We start from the raw sequence: 19689 nt of genomic DNA, 5'->3' as shown, positions 1-19689 counted from the left end.
ACCAGATTTACACAATACTTAAAACTTAATGCCGAGTCGTAATGAGAATCTTTGACACTTCAGAAGCTCTCGAGGGACGAGTCTTGGTGGCTAGATCGGCAGGGTGTGTCATTGTATTTTGCTGGTCTTCTGTTCGAATCTCGAGATCGACAAATAATTTATAATTTTTCTTTTTTTTAAATAAATTTTATCTTTATTTCTCCATTATTCATAGAGTTACTATGAATCATTCCAAATCATATATTTCAAAACAATATTATAAATTTAAAATATTTCTATATTTTATCGGTATTTTAAGAGTCTAGTTCCCGCACATGCGCAGAATCTATTAATATTCTTAGCATTGTGCTTTTAAAACCAGATTTATACAATACTTAAAACTTATTGCCGAGTCGTAATGAGAATCTTTGACACTTCAGAAGCTCTCGAAAGACGAGTCTTGGTGGCTAGATCGGCAGGGTGTGTCATTGTATTTTGCTGTCTTCTGTTCGTATCTCGAGATCGACAAATAATTTATAATTTTTCTTTTTTTTAAATAATTTTTATCTTTATTTCTCCAATATTCATAGAGTTACTATGAATCATTCCAAATCATATATTTCAAAACAATATTATAAATCTAATATATTTCTATATTTTATCGGAATTTTAAGAGTCAAGTTCCCGCACATGCGCAGAATCTATTAATATTCTTAGCATTGTGCTTTTAAAACCAGATTTATACAATACTTAAAACTTATTGCCGAGTCGTAATGAGAATCTTTGACCCTTCAGAAGCTCTCGAGGTACGAGTCTTGGTGGCTAGATCGGCAGGGTGTGTCATTGTATTTTGCTGTCTTCTGTTCGTATCTCGAGATCGACAAATAATTTATAATTTTTCTTTTTTTTAAATAATTTTTATCTTTATTTCTCCATTATTCATAGAGTTTCTATGAATCATTCCAAATCATATATTTCAAAACAATATTATAAATTTAAAATATTTCTATATTTTATCGGAATTTTAAGAGTCAAGTTCCCGCACATGCGCAGAATCAATTAATATTCTTAGCTTTGTGCTTTTAAAACCAGATTTACACAATACTTAAAACTTATTGCAGAGTCGTAATGAGAATCTTTGACCCTTCAGAAGGTCTCGAGGTACGCGTCTTGGTGGCTAGATCGGCAGGGTGTGTCATTGTATTTTGCTGTCTTCTGTTCGAATCTCGAGATCGACAAATAATTTATAATTTTTCTTTTTTTTAAATAAATTTTATCTTTATTTCGCCATTATTCATAGAGTTACTATGAATCTTTCCAAATCATATATTTCAAAACAATATTATAAATTTAAATATTTCTATATTTTATCGGAATTTTAAGAGTCAAGTTCCCGCACATGCGCAGAATCTATTAATATTCTTAGCATTATGCTTTTAAAACCAGATTTACACAATACTTAAAACTTATTGCCGAGTCGTAATGAGAATCTTTGACACTTCAGAAGCTCTCGAGGGACGAGTCTTGGTGGCTAGATCGGCAGGGTGTGTCATTGTATTTTGCTGGTCTTCTGTTCGTATCTCGAGATCGACAAATAATTTATAATTTTTCTTTTTTTTAAATAATTTTTATCTTTATTTCTCCATTATTCATAGAGTTTCTATGAATCATTCCAAATCATATATTTCAAAACAATATTATAAATTTAAAATATTTCTATATTTTATCGGAATTTTAAGAGTGAAGTTCCCGCATATGCGCAGAATCTATTAATATTCTTAGCATTGTGCTTTTAAAACCAGATTTACACAATACTTAAAACTTAATGCCGAGTCGTAATGAGAATCTTTGACACTTCAGAAGCTCTCGAGGGACGAGTCTTGGTGGCTAGATCGGCAGGGTGTGTCATTGTATTTTGCTGGTCTTCTGTTCGAATCTCGAGATCGACAAATAATTTATAATTTTTCTTTTTTTTAAATAAATTTTATCTTTATTTCTCCATTATTCATAGAGTTACTATGAATCATTCCAAATCATATATTTCAAAACAATATTATAAATTTAAAATATTTCTATATTTTATCGGTATTTTAAGAGTCTAGTTCCCGCACATGCGCAGAATCTATTAATATTCTTAGCATTGTGCTTTTAAAACCAGATTTATACAATACTTAAAACTTATTGCCGAGTCGTAATGAGAATCTTTGACACTTCAGAAGCTCTCGAAGGACGAGTCTTGGTGGCTAGATCGGCAGGTTGTGTCATTGTATTTTGCTGTCTTCTGTTCGTATCTCGTGATCGACAAATAATTTATAATTTTTCTTTTTTTAAAATAATTTTTATCTTTATTTCTCCATTATTCATGGAGTTTCTATGAATCATTCCAAATCATATATTTCAAAACAATATTATAAATTTAAAATATTTCTATATTTTATCGGAATTTTAAGAGTCAAGTTCCCGCACATGCGCAGAATCAATTAATATTCTTAGCTTTGTGCTTTTAAAACCAGATTTACACAATACTTAAAACTTATTGCAGAGTCGTAATGAGAATCTTTGACCCTTCAGAAGGTCTCGAGGTACGCGTCTTGGTGGCTAGATCGGCAGGGTGTGTCATTGTATTTTGCTGTCTTCTGTTCGAATCTCGAGATCGACAAAGATTTTATAATTTTTCTTTTTTTTAAATAAATTTTATCTTTATTTCTCCATTATTCATAGAGTTACTATGAATCATTCCAAATCATATATTTCAAAACAATATTATAAATTTAAAATATTTCTATATTTTATCGGAATTTTAAGAGTCAAGTTCCCGCACATGCGCAGAATCTCTTAATATTCTTAGCATTGTGCTTTTAAAACCAGATTTACACAATACTTAAAACTTATTGCCGAGTCATAATGAGAATCTTTGACCCTTCAGAAGCTCTCGAGGTACGAGTCTTGGTGGCTAGATCGGCAGGGTGTGTCATTGTATTTTGCTAGTCTGTTCGAATCTCGAGATCGACAAAGATTTTATAATTTTTCTTTTTTTTAAATAAATTTTATCTTTATTTCTCTATTATTCATAGAGTTACTATGAATCAATCCAAATCATATATTTCAAAACAATATTATAAAATTAAAATATTTCTATATTTTATCGGAATTTTAAGAGTCAAGTTCCCGCACATGCGCAGAATCAATTAATATTCTTAGCTTTGTGCTTTTAAAACCAGATTTACACAATACTTAAAACTTATTGCCGAGTCGTAATGAGAATCTTTGACCCTTCAGAAGGTCTCGAGGTACGCGTCTTGGTGGCTAGATCGGCAGGGTGTGTCATTGTATTTTGCTGGGCTTCTGTTCGAATCTCGAAATCGACAAAGATTTTATAATTTTTCTTTTTTTTTAAATAAATTTTATCTATATTTCTCCATTATTCATAGAGTTACTATGAATCATTCCAAATCATATATTTCAAAACAATATTATAAATTTAAAATATTTCTATATTTTATCGGAATTTTAAGAGTCAAGTTCCCGCACATGCGCAGAATCAATTAATATTCTTAGCATTGTGCTTTTAAGACCAGATTTACACAATACTTAAAACTTATTGCCGAGTCGTAATGAGAATCTTTGACACTTCAGAAGATCTCGAGGGACGAGTCTTGGTGGCTAGATCGGCAGGGTGTGTCATTGTATTTTGCTGGTCTTCTGTTCGAATCTCGAGATCGACATAGATTTTATAATTTTTCTTTTTTTTAAATAAATTTTATCTATATTTCTCAATTATTCATAGAGTTACTATGAATCATTCCAAATCCTATATTTCAAAACAATATTATAAATTTAAATATTTCTATATTTTATCGGAATTTTAAGAGTCAAGTTCCCGCACATGCGTAGAATCTATTAATATTCTTAGCATTGTGCTTTTAAACCATATTTACACAATACTTAAAACTTATTGCCGAGTCATAATGAGAATCTTTGACCCTTCAGAAGCTCTCGAGGTACGAGTCTTGGTGGCTAGATCGGCAGGGTGTGTCATTGTATTTTGCTGGTCTTCTGTTCGAATCTCGAGATCGACAAATAATTTATAATTTTTCTTTTTTTTTAAATAAATTTTATCTTTATTTCGCCATTATGCATAGAATTACTATGAATCATTCCAAATCCTATATTTCAAAACAATATTATAAATTTAAATATATCTATATTTTATCGGAATTTTAAGAGTCAAGTTCCCGCACATGCGCAGAATCTCTTAATATTCTTAGCATTGTGCTTTTAAGACCAGATTTACACAATACTTAAAACGTATTGCCGAGTCGTAATGAGAATCTTTAACCCTTCAGAAGCTCTCGAGATACGCGTCTTGGTGGCTAGATCGGCAGGGTGTGTCATTGTATTTTGCTAGTCTGTTCGAATCTCGAGATCGACAAAGATTTTATAATTTTTCTTTTTTTTAAATAAATTTTATCTTTATTTCTCTATTATTCATAGAGTTACTATGAATCAATCCAAATCATATATTTCAAAACAATATTATAAAATTAAAATATTTCTATATTTTATCGGAATTTTAAGAGTCAAGTTCCCGCACATGCGCAGAATCAATTAATATTCTTAGCTTTGTGCTTTTAAAACCAGATTTACACAATACTTAAAACTTATTGCCGAGTCGTAATGAGAATCTTTGACCCTTCAGAAGGTCTCGAGGTACGCGTCTTGGTGGCTAGATCGGCAGGGTGTGTCATTGTATTTTGCTGGGCTTCTGTTCGAATCTCGAGATCGACAAAGATTTTATAATTTTTCTTTTTTTTAAATAAATTTTATCTATATTTCTCCATTATTCATAGAGTTACTATGAATCATTCCAAATCATATATTTCAAAACAATATTATAAATTTAAAATATTTCTATATTTTATCGGAATTTTAAGAGTCAAGTTCCCGCACATGCGCAGAATCAATTAATATTCTTAGCATTGTGCTTTTAAGACCAGATTTACACAATACTTAAAACTTATTGCCGAGTCGTAATGAGAATCTCTGACACTTCAGAAGCTCTCGAGGGACGAGTCTTGGTGGCTAGATCCGCAGGGTGTGTCATTGTATTTTGCTGGTCTTCTGTTCGAATCTCGAGATCGACATAGATTTTATAATTTTTCTTTTTTTTAAATAAATTTTATCTATATTTCTCAATTATTCATAGAGTTACTATGAATCATTCCAAATCATATATTTCAAAACAATATTATAAATTTAAAATATTTCTATATTTTATCGGAATTTTAAAAGTCAAGTTCGCGCACATGCGCAGAATCTATTAATATTCTTAGCATTGTGCTTTTAAAACCAGATTTACACAATACTTAAAACTTATTGCCGAGTCATAATGAGAATCTTTGACCCTTCAGAAGCTCTCGAGGTACGCGTCTTGGTGGCTAGATGGGCAGGGTGTGTCATTGTATTTTGCTGGTCTTCTGTTCGAATCTCGAGATCGACAAAAATTTTATAATTTTTCTTTTTTTTTAAATAATTTTTATCTTTATTTTTCCATTATTCATAGAGTTACTATGAATCATTCCAAATCATATATTTCAAAACAATATTATAAATTTAAAATATTTCTATATTTTATCGGAATTTTAAGAGTCCAGTTCCCGCACATGCGCAGAATCAATTAATATTCTTAGCTTTGTGCTTTTAAAACCAGATTTACACAATACTTAAAACTTATTGCCGAGTCGTAATGAGAATCTTTGACCCTTCAGAAGGTCTGGAGGTACGCGTCTTGGTGGCTAGATCGGCAGGGTGTGTCATTGTATTTTGCTGGTCTTCTGTTCGAATCTCGAGATCGACAAAGATTTTATAATTTTTCTTTTTTTTAAATAAATTTTATCTATATTTCTCCATTATTCATAGAGTTACTATGAATCATTCCAAATCATATATTTCAAAACAATATTATAAATTTAAAATATTTCTATATTTTATCGGAATTTTAAGAGTCAAGTTCCCGCACATGCGTAGAATCTATTAATATCCTTAGCATTGTGCTTTTAAAACCATATTTACACAATACTTAAAACTTATTGCCGAGTCATAATGAGAATCTTTGACCCTTCAGAAGCTCTCGAGGTACGAGTCTTGGTGGCTAGATCGGCAGGGTGTGTCATTGTATTTTGCTGGTCTTTTGTTCGAATCTCGAGATCGACAAATAATTTATAATTTTTCTTTTTTTTAAATAAATTTTATCTTTATTTCGCCATTATGCATAGAGTTACTATGAATCATTCCAAATCCTATATTTCAAAACAATATTATAAATTTAAATATATCTATATTTTATCGGAATTTTAAGAGTCAAGTTCCCGCACATGCGCAGAATCTATTAATATTCTTAGCATTGTGCTTTTAAAACCAGGTTTACACAATTCTTAAAACTTATTGCCGAGTCGTAATGAGAATCTTTGACCCTTCAGAAGCTCTCGAGGTACGCGTCTTGGTGGCTAGATGGGCAGGGTATGTCATTGTATTTTGCTGGTCTTCTGTTCGAATCTCGAGATCGACAATGATTTTATAATTTTTCTTTTTTTTTAAATAATTTTTATCTTTATTTTTCCATTATTCATAGAGTTACTATGAATCATTCCAAATCATATATTTCAAAACAATATTATAAATTTAAAATATTTCTATATTTTATAGGAAATTTAAGAGTCAAGTTCCCGCACATGCGCAGAATCTATTAATATTCTTAGCTTTGTGCTTTTAAAACCAGATTTACATAATACTTAAAACTTATTGCCGAGTCGTAATGAGAATCTTTGACCCTTCAGAAGCTCTCGGGGTACGCGTCTTGGTGGCTAGATCGGCAGGGTGTGTCATTGTATTTTGCTGTCTTCTGTTCGTATCTCGAGATCGACAAATAATTTATAATTTTTCTTTTTTTAAAATAATTTTTATCTTTATTTCTCCATTATTCATAGAGTTTCTATGAATCATTCCAAATCATATATTTCAAAACAATATTATAAATTTAAAATATTTCTATATTTTATCGGAATTTTAAGAGTCAAGTTCCCGCACATGCGCAGAATCAATTAATATTCTTAGCTTTGTGCTTTTAAAACCAGATTTACACAATACTTAAAACTTATTGCCGAGTCGTAATGAGAATCTTTGACCCTTCAGAAGGTCTCGAGGTACGCGTCTTGGTGGCTAGATCGGCAGGGTGTGTCATTGTATTTTGCTGTCTTCTGTTCGAATCTCGAGATCGACAAAGATTTTATAATTTTTCTTTTTTTTAAATAAATTTTATCTTTATTTCTCCATTATTCATAGAGTTACTATGAATCATTCCAAATCATATATTTCAAAACAATATTATAAATTTAAAATATTTCTATATTTTATCGGAATTTTAAGAGTCAAGTTCCCGCACATGCGCAGAATCTCTTAATATTCTTAGCATTGTGCTTTTAAGACGAGATTTACACAATACTTAAAACTTATTGCCGAGTCGTAATGAGAATCTTTAACCCTTCAGAAGCTCTCGAGGTACGCGTCTTGGTGGCTAGATCGGCAGGGTGTGTCATTGTATTTTGCTGTCTTCTGTTCGTATCTCGAGATCGACAAATAATTTATAATTTTTCTTTTTTTTAAATAATTTTTATCTTTATTTCTCCATTATTCATAGAGTTTCTATGAATCATTCCAAATCATATATTTCAAAACAATATTATAAATTTAAAATATTTCTATATTTTATCGGAATTTTAAGAGTCAAGTTCCCGCACATGCGCAGAATCTCTTAATATTCTTAGCATTGTGCTTTTAAGACCAGATTTACACAATACTTAAAATTTATTGCCGAGTCGTAATGAGAATCTTTAACCCTTCAGAAGCTCTCGAGGTACGCGTCTTGGTGGCTAGATCGGCAGGGTGTGTCATTGTATTTTGCTGTCTTCTGTTCGTATCTCGAGATCGACAAATAATTTATAATTTTTCTTTTTTTTAAATAATTTTTATCTTTATTTCTCCATTATTCATAGAGTTACTATGAATCATTCCAAATCATATATTTCAAAACAATATTATAAATTTAAAATATTTCTATATTTTATCGGTATTTTAAGAGTCTAGTTCCCGCACATGCGCAGAATCTATTAATATTCTTAGCATTGTGCTTTTAAAACCAGATTTATACAATACTTAAAACTTATTGCCGAGTCGTAATGAGAATCTTTGACACTTCAGAAGCTCTCGAAAGACGAGTCTTGGTGGCTAGATCGGCAGGGTGTGTCATTGTATTTTGCTGTCTTCTGTTCGTATCTCGAGATCGACAAATAATTTATAATTTTTCTTTTTTTTAAATAATTTTTATCTTTATTTCTCCAATATTCATAGAGTTACTATGAATCATTCCAAATCATATATTTCAAAACAATATTATAAATCTAATATATTTCTATATTTTATCGGAATTTTAAGAGTCAAGTTCCCGCACATGCGCAGAATCTATTAATATTCTTAGCATTGTGCTTTTAAAACCAGATTTATACAATACTTAAAACTTATTGCCGAGTCGTAATGAGAATCTTTGACCCTTCAGAAGCTCTCGAGGTACGAGTCTTGGTGGCTAGATCGGCAGGGTGTGTCATTGTATTTTGCTGTCTTCTGTTCGTATCTCGAGATCGACAAATAATTTATAATTTTTCTTTTTTTTAAATAATTTTTATCTTTATTTCTCCATTATTCATAGAGTTTCTATGAATCATTCCAAATCATATATTTCAAAACAATATTATAAATTTAAAATATTTCTATATTTTATCGGAATTTTAAGAGTCAAGTTCCCGCACATGCGCAGAATCAATTAATATTCTTAGCTTTGTGCTTTTAAAACCAGATTTACACAATACTTAAAACTTATTGCAGAGTCGTAATGAGAATCTTTGACCCTTCAGAAGGTCTCGAGGTACGCGTCTTGGTGGCTAGATCGGCAGGGTGTGTCATTGTATTTTGCTGTCTTCTGTTCGAATCTCGAGATCGACAAATAATTTATAATTTTTCTTTTTTTTAAATAAATTTTATCTTTATTTCGCCATTATTCATAGAGTTACTATGAATCTTTCCAAATCATATATTTCAAAACAATATTATAAATTTAAATATTTCTATATTTTATCGGAATTTTAAGAGTCAAGTTCCCGCACATGCGCAGAATCTATTAATATTCTTAGCATTATGCTTTTAAAACCAGATTTACACAATACTTAAAACTTATTGCCGAGTCGTAATGAGAATCTTTGACACTTCAGAAGCTCTCGAGGGACGAGTCTTGGTGGCTAGATCGGCAGGGTGTGTCATTGTATTTTGCTGGTCTTCTGTTCGTATCTCGAGATCGACAAATAATTTATAATTTTTCTTTTTTTTAAATAATTTTTATCTTTATTTCTCCATTATTCATAGAGTTTCTATGAATCATTCCAAATCATATATTTCAAAACAATATTATAAATTTAAAATATTTCTATATTTTATCGGAATTTTAAGAGTGAAGTTCCCGCATATGCGCAGAATCTATTAATATTCTTAGCATTGTGCTTTTAAAACCAGATTTACACAATACTTAAAACTTAATGCCGAGTCGTAATGAGAATCTTTGACACTTCAGAAGCTCTCGAGGGACGAGTCTTGGTGGCTAGATCGGCAGGGTGTGTCATTGTATTTTGCTGGTCTTCTGTTCGAATCTCGAGATCGACAAATAATTTATAATTTTTCTTTTTTTTAAATAAATTTTATCTTTATTTCTCCATTATTCATAGAGTTACTATGAATCATTCCAAATCATATATTTCAAAACAATATTATAAATTTAAAATATTTCTATATTTTATCGGTATTTTAAGAGTCTAGTTCCCGCACATGCGCAGAATCTATTAATATTCTTAGCATTGTGCTTTTAAAACCAGATTTATACAATACTTAAAACTTATTGCCGAGTCGTAATGAGAATCTTTGACACTTCAGAAGCTCTCGAAGGACGAGTCTTGGTGGCTAGATCGGCAGGTTGTGTCATTGTATTTTGCTGTCTTCTGTTCGTATCTCGTGATCGACAAATAATTTATAATTTTTCTTTTTTTAAAATAATTTTTATCTTTATTTCTCCATTATTCATGGAGTTTCTATGAATCATTCCAAATCATATATTTCAAAACAATATTATAAATTTAAAATATTTCTATATTTTATCGGAATTTTAAGAGTCAAGTTCCCGCACATGCGCAGAATCAATTAATATTCTTAGCTTTGTGCTTTTAAAACCAGATTTACACAATACTTAAAACTTATTGCAGAGTCGTAATGAGAATCTTTGACCCTTCAGAAGGTCTCGAGGTACGCGTCTTGGTGGCTAGATCGGCAGGGTGTGTCATTGTATTTTGCTGTCTTCTGTTCGAATCTCGAGATCGACAAAGATTTTATAATTTTTCTTTTTTTTAAATAAATTTTATCTTTATTTCTCCATTATTCATAGAGTTACTATGAATCATTCCAAATCATATATTTCAAAACAATATTATAAATTTAAAATATTTCTATATTTTATCGGAATTTTAAGAGTCAAGTTCCCGCACATGCGCAGAATCTCTTAATATTCTTAGCATTGTGCTTTTAAAACCAGATTTACACAATACTTAAAACTTATTGCCGAGTCATAATGAGAATCTTTGACCCTTCAGAAGCTCTCGAGGTACGAGTCTTGGTGGCTAGATCGGCAGGGTGTGTCATTGTATTTTGCTAGTCTGTTCGAATCTCGAGATCGACAAAGATTTTATAATTTTTCTTTTTTTTAAATAAATTTTATCTTTATTTCTCTATTATTCATAGAGTTACTATGAATCAATCCAAATCATATATTTCAAAACAATATTATAAAATTAAAATATTTCTATATTTTATCGGAATTTTAAGAGTCAAGTTCCCGCACATGCGCAGAATCAATTAATATTCTTAGCTTTGTGCTTTTAAAACCAGATTTACACAATACTTAAAACTTATTGCCGAGTCGTAATGAGAATCTTTGACCCTTCAGAAGGTCTCGAGGTACGCGTCTTGGTGGCTAGATCGGCAGGGTGTGTCATTGTATTTTGCTGGGCTTCTGTTCGAATCTCGAAATCGACAAAGATTTTATAATTTTTCTTTTTTTTTAAATAAATTTTATCTATATTTCTCCATTATTCATAGAGTTACTATGAATCATTCCAAATCATATATTTCAAAACAATATTATAAATTTAAAATATTTCTATATTTTATCGGAATTTTAAGAGTCAAGTTCCCGCACATGCGCAGAATCAATTAATATTCTTAGCATTGTGCTTTTAAGACCAGATTTACACAATACTTAAAACTTATTGCCGAGTCGTAATGAGAATCTTTGACACTTCAGAAGATCTCGAGGGACGAGTCTTGGTGGCTAGATCGGCAGGGTGTGTCATTGTATTTTGCTGGTCTTCTGTTCGAATCTCGAGATCGACATAGATTTTATAATTTTTCTTTTTTTTAAATAAATTTTATCTATATTTCTCAATTATTCATAGAGTTACTATGAATCATTCCAAATCCTATATTTCAAAACAATATTATAAATTTAAATATTTCTATATTTTATCGGAATTTTAAGAGTCAAGTTCCCGCACATGCGTAGAATCTATTAATATTCTTAGCATTGTGCTTTTAAACCATATTTACACAATACTTAAAACTTATTGCCGAGTCATAATGAGAATCTTTGACCCTTCAGAAGCTCTCGAGGTACGAGTCTTGGTGGCTAGATCGGCAGGGTGTGTCATTGTATTTTGCTGGTCTTCTGTTCGAATCTCGAGATCGACAAATAATTTATAATTTTTCTTTTTTTTTAAATAAATTTTATCTTTATTTCGCCATTATGCATAGAATTACTATGAATCATTCCAAATCCTATATTTCAAAACAATATTATAAATTTAAATATATCTATATTTTATCGGAATTTTAAGAGTCAAGTTCCCGCACATGCGCAGAATCTCTTAATATTCTTAGCATTGTGCTTTTAAGACCAGATTTACACAATACTTAAAACGTATTGCCGAGTCGTAATGAGAATCTTTAACCCTTCAGAAGCTCTCGAGATACGCGTCTTGGTGGCTAGATCGGCAGGGTGTGTCATTGTATTTTGCTAGTCTGTTCGAATCTCGAGATCGACAAAGATTTTATAATTTTTCTTTTTTTTAAATAAATTTTATCTTTATTTCTCTATTATTCATAGAGTTACTATGAATCAATCCAAATCATATATTTCAAAACAATATTATAAAATTAAAATATTTCTATATTTTATCGGAATTTTAAGAGTCAAGTTCCCGCACATGCGCAGAATCAATTAATATTCTTAGCTTTGTGCTTTTAAAACCAGATTTACACAATACTTAAAACTTATTGCCGAGTCGTAATGAGAATCTTTGACCCTTCAGAAGGTCTCGAGGTACGCGTCTTGGTGGCTAGATCGGCAGGGTGTGTCATTGTATTTTGCTGGGCTTCTGTTCGAATCTCGAGATCGACAAAGATTTTATAATTTTTCTTTTTTTTAAATAAATTTTATCTATATTTCTCCATTATTCATAGAGTTACTATGAATCATTCCAAATCATATATTTCAAATCAATATTATAAATTTAAAATATTTCTATATTTTATCGGAATTTTAAGAGTCAAGTTCCCGCACATGCGCAGAATCAATTAATATTCTTAGCATTGTGCTTTTAAGACCAGATTTACACAATACTTAAAACTTATTGCCGAGTCGTAATGAGAATCTCTGACACTTCAGAAGCTCTCGAGGTACGCGTCTTGGTGGCTAGATGGGCAGGGTGTGTCATTGTATTTTGCTGGTCTTCTGTTCGAATCTCGAGATCGACAAAAATTTTATAATTTTTCTTTTTTTTTAAATAATTTTTATCTTTATTTTTCCATTATTCATAGAGTTACTATGAATCATTCCAAATCATATATTTCAAAACAATATTATAAATTTAAAATATTTCTATATTTTATCGGAATTTTAAGAGTCAAGTTCCCGCACATGCGCAGAATCAATTAATATTCTTAGCTTTGTGCTTTTAAAACCAGATTTACACAATACTTAAAACTTATTGCCGAGTCGTAATGAGAATCTTTGACCCTTCAGAAGGTCTGGAGGTACGCGTCTTGGTGGCTAGATCGGCAGGGTGTGTCATTGTATTTTGCTGGTCTTCTGTTCGAATCTCGAGATCGACAAAGATTTTATAATTTTTCTTTTTTTTAAATAAATTTTATCTATATTTCTCCATTATTCATAGAGTTACTATGAATCATTCCAAATCATATATTTCAAAACAATATTATAAATTTAAAATATTTCTATATTTTATCGGAATTTTAAGAGTCAAGTTCCCGCACATGCGTAGAATCTATTAATATCCTTAGCATTGTGCTTTTAAAACCATATTTACACAATACTTAAAACTTATTGCCGAGTCATAATGAGAATCTTTGACCCTTCAGAAGCTCTCGAGGTACGAGTCTTGGTGGCTAGATCGGCAGGGTGTGTCATTGTATTTTGCTGGTCTTCTGTTCGAATCTCGAGATCGACAAATAATTTATAATTTTTCTTTTTTTTAAATAAATTTTATCTTTATTTCGCCATTATGCATAGAGTTACTATGAATCATTCCAAATCCTATATTTCAAAACAATATTATAAATTTAAATATATCTATATTTTATCGGAATTTTAAGAGTCAAGTTCCCGCACATGCGCAGAATCTATTAATATTCTTAGCATTGTGCTTTTAAAACCAGGTTTACACAATTCTTAAAACTTATTGCCGAGTCGTAATGAGAATCTTTGACCCTTCAGAAGCTCTCGAGGTACGCGTCTTGGTGGCTAGATGGGCAGGGTATGTCATTGTATTTTGCTGGTCTTCTGTTCGAATCTCGAGATCGACAATGATTTTATAATTTTTCTTTTTTTTTAAATAATTTTTATCTTTATTTTTCCATTATTCATAGAGTTACTATGAATCATTCCAAATCATATATTTCAAAACAATATTATAAATTTAAAATATTTCTATATTTTATCGGAATTTTAAGAGTCAAGTTCCCGCACATGCGCAGAATCAATTAATATTCTTAGCTTTGTGCTTTTAAAACCAGATTTACACAATACTTAAAACTTATTGCCGAGTCGTAATGAGAATCTTTGACCCTTCAGAAGGTCTGGAGGTACGCGTCTTGGTGGCTAGATCGGCAGGGTGTGTCATTGTATTTTGCTGGTCTTCTGTTCGAATCTCGAGATCGACAAAGATTTTATAATTTTTCTTTTTTTTAAATAAATTTTATCTATATTTCTCCATTATTCATAGAGTTACTATGAATCATTCCAAATCATATATTTCAAAACAATATTATAAATTTAAAATATTTCTATATTTTATCGGAATTTTAAGAGTCAAGTTCCCGCACATGCGTAGAATCTATTAATATCCTTAGCATTGTGCTTTTAAAACCATATTTACACAATACTTAAAACTTATTGCCGAGTCATAATGAGAATCTTTGACCCTTCAGAAGCTCTCGAGGTACGAGTCTTGGTGGCTAGATCGGCAGGGTGTGTCATTGTATTTTGCTGGTCTTCTGTTCGAATCTCGAGATCGACAAATAATTTATAATTTTTCTTTTTTTTAAATAAATTTTATCTTTATTTCGCCATTATGCATAGAGTTACTATGAATCATTCCAAATCCTATATTTCAAAACAATATTATAAATTTAAATATATCTATATTTTATCGGAATTTTAAGAGTCAAGTTCCCGCACATGCGCAGAATCTATTAATATTCTTAGCATTGTGCTTTTAAAACCAGGTTTACACAATTCTTAAAACTTATTGCCGAGTCGTAATGAGAATCTTTGACCCTTCAGAAGCTCTCGAGGTACGCGTCTTGGTGGCTAGATGGGCAGGGTATGTCATTGTATTTTGCTGGTCTTCTGTTCGAATCTCGAGATCGACAATGATTTTATAATTTTTCTTTTTTTTTAAATAATTTTTATCTTTATTTTTCCATTATTCATAGAGTTACTATGAATCATTCCAAATCATATATTTCAAAACAATATTATAAATTTAAAATATTTCTATATTTTATAGGAAATTTAAGAGTCAAGTTCCCGCACATGCGCAGAATCTATTAATATTCTTAGCTTTGTGCTTTTAAAACCAGATTTACATAATACTTAAAACTTATTGCCGAGTCGTAATGAGAATCTTTGACCCTTCAGAAGCTCTCGGGGTACGCGTCTTGGTGGCTAGATCGGCAGGGTGTGTCATTGTATTTTGCTGTCTTCTGTTCGTATCTCGAGATCGACAAATAATTTATAATTTTTCTTTTTTTAAAATAATTTTTATCTTTATTTCTCCATTATTCATAGAGTTTCTATGAATCATTCCAAATCATATATTTCAAAACAATATTATAAATTTAAAATATTTCTATATTTTATCGGAATTTTAAGAGTCAAGTTCCCGCACATGCGCAGAATCAATTAATATTCTTAGCTTTGTGCTTTTAAAACCAGATTTACACAATACTTAAAACTTATTGCCGAGTCGTAATGAGAATCTTTGACCCTTCAGAAGGTCTCGAGGTACGCGTCTTGGTGGCTAGATCGGCAGGGTGTGTCATTGTATTTTGCTGTCTTCTGTTCGAATCTCGAGATCGACAAAGATTTTATAATTTTTCTTTTTTTTAAATAAATTTTATCTTTATTTCTCCATTATTCATAGAGTTACTATGAATCATTCCAAATCATATATTTCAAAACAATATTATAAATTTAAAATATTTCTATATTTTATCGGAATTTTAAGAGTCAAGTTCCCGCACATGCGCAGAATCTCTTAATATTCTTAGCATTGTGCTTTTAAGACGAGATTTACACAATACTTAAAACTTATTGCCGAGTCGTAATGAGAATCTTTAACCCTTCAGAAGCTCTCGAGGTACGCGTCTTGGTGGCTAGATCGGCAGGGTGTGTCATTGTATTTTGCTGTCTTCTGTTCGTATCTCGAGATCGACAAATAATTTATAATTTTTCTTTTTTTTAAATAATTTTTATCTTTATTTCTCCATTATTCATAGAGTTTCTATGAATCATTCCAAATCATATATTTCAAAACAATATTATAAATTTAAAATATTTCTATATTTTATCGGAATTTTAAGAGTCAAGTTCCCGCACATGCGCAGAATCTCTTAATATTCTTAGCATTGTGCTTTTAAGACCAGATTTACACAATACTTAAAACTTATTGCCGAGTCGTAATGAGAATCTTTAACCCTTCAGAAGCTCTCGAGGTACGCGTCTTGGTGGCTAGATCGGCAGGGTGTGTCATTGTATTTTGCTGTCTTCTGTTCGTATCTCGAGATCGACAAATAATTTATAATTTTTCTTTTTTTAAATAATTTTTATCTTTATTTCTCCATTATTCATAGAGTTACTATGAATCATTCCAAATCATATATTTCAAAACAATATTATAAATTTAAAATATTTCTATATTTTATCGGTATTTTAAGAGTGAAGTTCCCGCATATGCGCAGAATCTATTAATATTCTTAGCATTGTGCTTTTAAAACCAGATTTACACAATACTTAAAACTTAATGCCGAGTCGTAATGAGAATCTTTGACACTTCAGAAGCTCTCGAGGTACGCGTCTTGGTGGCTAGATCGGCAGGGTGTGTCATTGTATTTTGCTGGTCTTCTGTTCGAATCTCGAGATCGACAAATAATTTATAATTTTTCTTTTTTTTAAATAAATTTTATCTTTATTTCTCCATTATTCATAGAGTTACTATGAATCATTCCAAATCATATATTTCAAAACAATATTATAAATTTAAAATATTTCTATATTTTATCGGAATTTTAAGAGTCAAGTTCCCGCACATGCGCAGAATCTATTAATATTCTTAGCATTGCGCTTTTAAAACCAGATTTACACAATACTTAAAACTTATTGCCGAGTTGTAATGAGAATCTTTGACCCTTCAGAAGCTCTCGAGGTACGAGTCTTGGTGGCTAGATCGGCAGGGTGTGTCATTGTATTTTGCTGGTCTTCTGTTCGAATCTCGAGATCGACAAATAATTTATAATTTTTCTTTTTTTTAAATAAATTTTATCTTTATTTCTCCATTATTCATAGAGTTACTATGAATCATTCCAAATCATATATTTCAAAACAATATTATAAATTTAAAATATTTCTATATTTTATCGGAATTTTAAGAGTCAAGTTCCCGCACATGCGCAGAATCTATTAATATTCTTAGCATTGTGCTTTTAAAACCAGATTTATACAATACTTAAAACTTATTGCCGAGTCGTAATGAGAATCTTTGACCCTTCAGAAGCTCTCGAGGTACGAGTCTTGGTGGCTAGATCGGCAGGGTGTGTCATTGTATTTTGCTGGTCTTCTGTTCGAATCTCGAGATCGACAAATAATTTATAATTTTTCTTTTTTTTAAATAAATTTTATCTTTATTTCTCCATTATTCATAGAGTTACTATGAATCATTCCAAATCATATATTTCAAAACAATATTATAAATTTAAAATATTTCTATATTTTATCGGAATTTTAAGAGTCAAGTTCCCGCACATGCGCAGAATCAATTAATATTCTTAGCTTTGTGCTTTTAAAACCAGATTTACACAATACTTAAAACTTATTGCCGAGTCGTAATGAGAATCTTTGACCCTTCAGAAGGTCTCGAGGTACGCGTCTTGGTGGCTAGATCGGCAGGGTGTGTCATTGTATTTTGCTGTCTTCTGTTCGAATCTCGAGATCGACAAAGATTTTATAATTTTTCTTTTTTTTAAATAAATTTTATCTTTATTTCTCCATTATTCATAGAGTTACTATGAATCATTCCAAATCATATATTTCAAAACAATATTATAAATTTAAAATATTTCTATATTTTATCGGAATTTTAAGAGTCAAGTTCCCGCACATGCGCAGAATCTCTTAATATTCTTAGCATTGTGCTTTTAAGACGAGATTTACACAATACTTAAAACTTATTGCCGAGTCGTAATGAGAATCTTTAACCCTTCAGAAGCTCTCGAGGTACGCGTCTTGGTGGCTAGATCGGCAGGGTGTGTCATTGTATTTTGCTGTCTTCTGTTCGTATCTCGAGATCGACAAATAATTTATAATTTTTCTTTTTTTTAAATAATTTTTATCTTTATTTCTCCATTATTCATAGAGTTTCTATGAATCATTCCAAATCATATATTTCAAAACAATATTATAAATTTAAAATATTTCTATATTTTATCGGAATTTTAAGAGTCAAGTTCCCGCACATGCGCAGAATCTCTTAATATTCTTAGCATTGTGCTTTTAAGACCAGATTTACACAATACTTAAAACTTATTGCCGAGTCGTAATGAGAATCTTTAACCCTTCAGAAGCTCTCGAGGTACGCGTCTTGGTGGCTAGATCGGCAGGGTGTGTCATTGTATTTTGCTGTCTTCTGTTCGTATCTCGAGATCGACAAATAATTTATAATTTTTCTTTTTTTTAAATAATTTTTATCTTTATTTCTCCATTATTCATAGAGTTACTATGAATCATTCCAAATCATATATTTCAAAACAATATTATAAATTTAAAATATTTCTATATTTTATCGGTATTTTAAGAGTGAAGTTCCCGCATATGCGCAGAATCTATTAATATTCTTAGCATTGTGCTTTTAAAACCAGATTTACACAATACTTAAAACTTAATGCCGAGTCGTAATGAGAATCTTTGACACTTCAGAAGCTCTCGAGGTACGCGTCTTGGTGGCTAGATCGGCAGGGTGTGTCATTGTATTTTGCTGGTCTTCTGTTCGAATCTCGAGATCGACAAATAATTTATAATTTTTCTTTTTTTTAAATAAATTTTATCTTTATTTCTCCATTATTCATAGAGTTACTATGAATCATTCCAAATCATATATTTCAAAACAATATTATAAATTTAAAATATTTCTATATTTTATCGGTATTTTAAGAGTCTAGTTCCCGCACATGCGCAGAATCTATTAATATTCTTAGCATTGTGCTTTTAAAACCAGATTTATACAATACTTAAAACTTATTGCCGAGTCGTAATGAGAATCTTTGACACTTCAGAAGCTCTCGAAGGACGAGTCTTGGTGGCTAGATCGGCAGGTTGTGTCATTGTATTTTGCTGTCTTCTGTTCGTATCTCGAGATCGACAAATAATTTATAATTTTTCTTTTTTTTAAATAATTTTTATCTTTATTTCTCCAATATTCATAGAGTTACTATGAATCATTCCAAATCATATATTTCAAAACAATATTATAAATCTAATATATTTCTATATTTTATCGGAATTTTAAGAGTCAAGTTCCCGCACATGCGCAGAATCTATTAATATTCTTAGCATTGTGCTTTTAAAACCAGATTTATACAATACTTAAAACTTATTGCCGAGTCGTAATGAGAATCTTTGACCCTTCAGAAGCTCTCGAGGTACGAGTCTTGGTGGCTAGATCGGCAGGGTGTGTCATTGTATTTTGCTGGTCTTCTGTTCGAATCTCGAGA

This window comes from Argiope bruennichi, chromosome 6 (genome assembly GCF_947563725.1).
Source record: "Argiope bruennichi chromosome 6, qqArgBrue1.1, whole genome shotgun sequence".
NCBI lineage: Eukaryota > Metazoa > Arthropoda > Arachnida > Araneae > Araneidae > Argiope > Argiope bruennichi.
The sequence above is the reverse complement of the archived record's forward strand: the minus strand, read 5'-3'. Positions refer to the sequence as shown.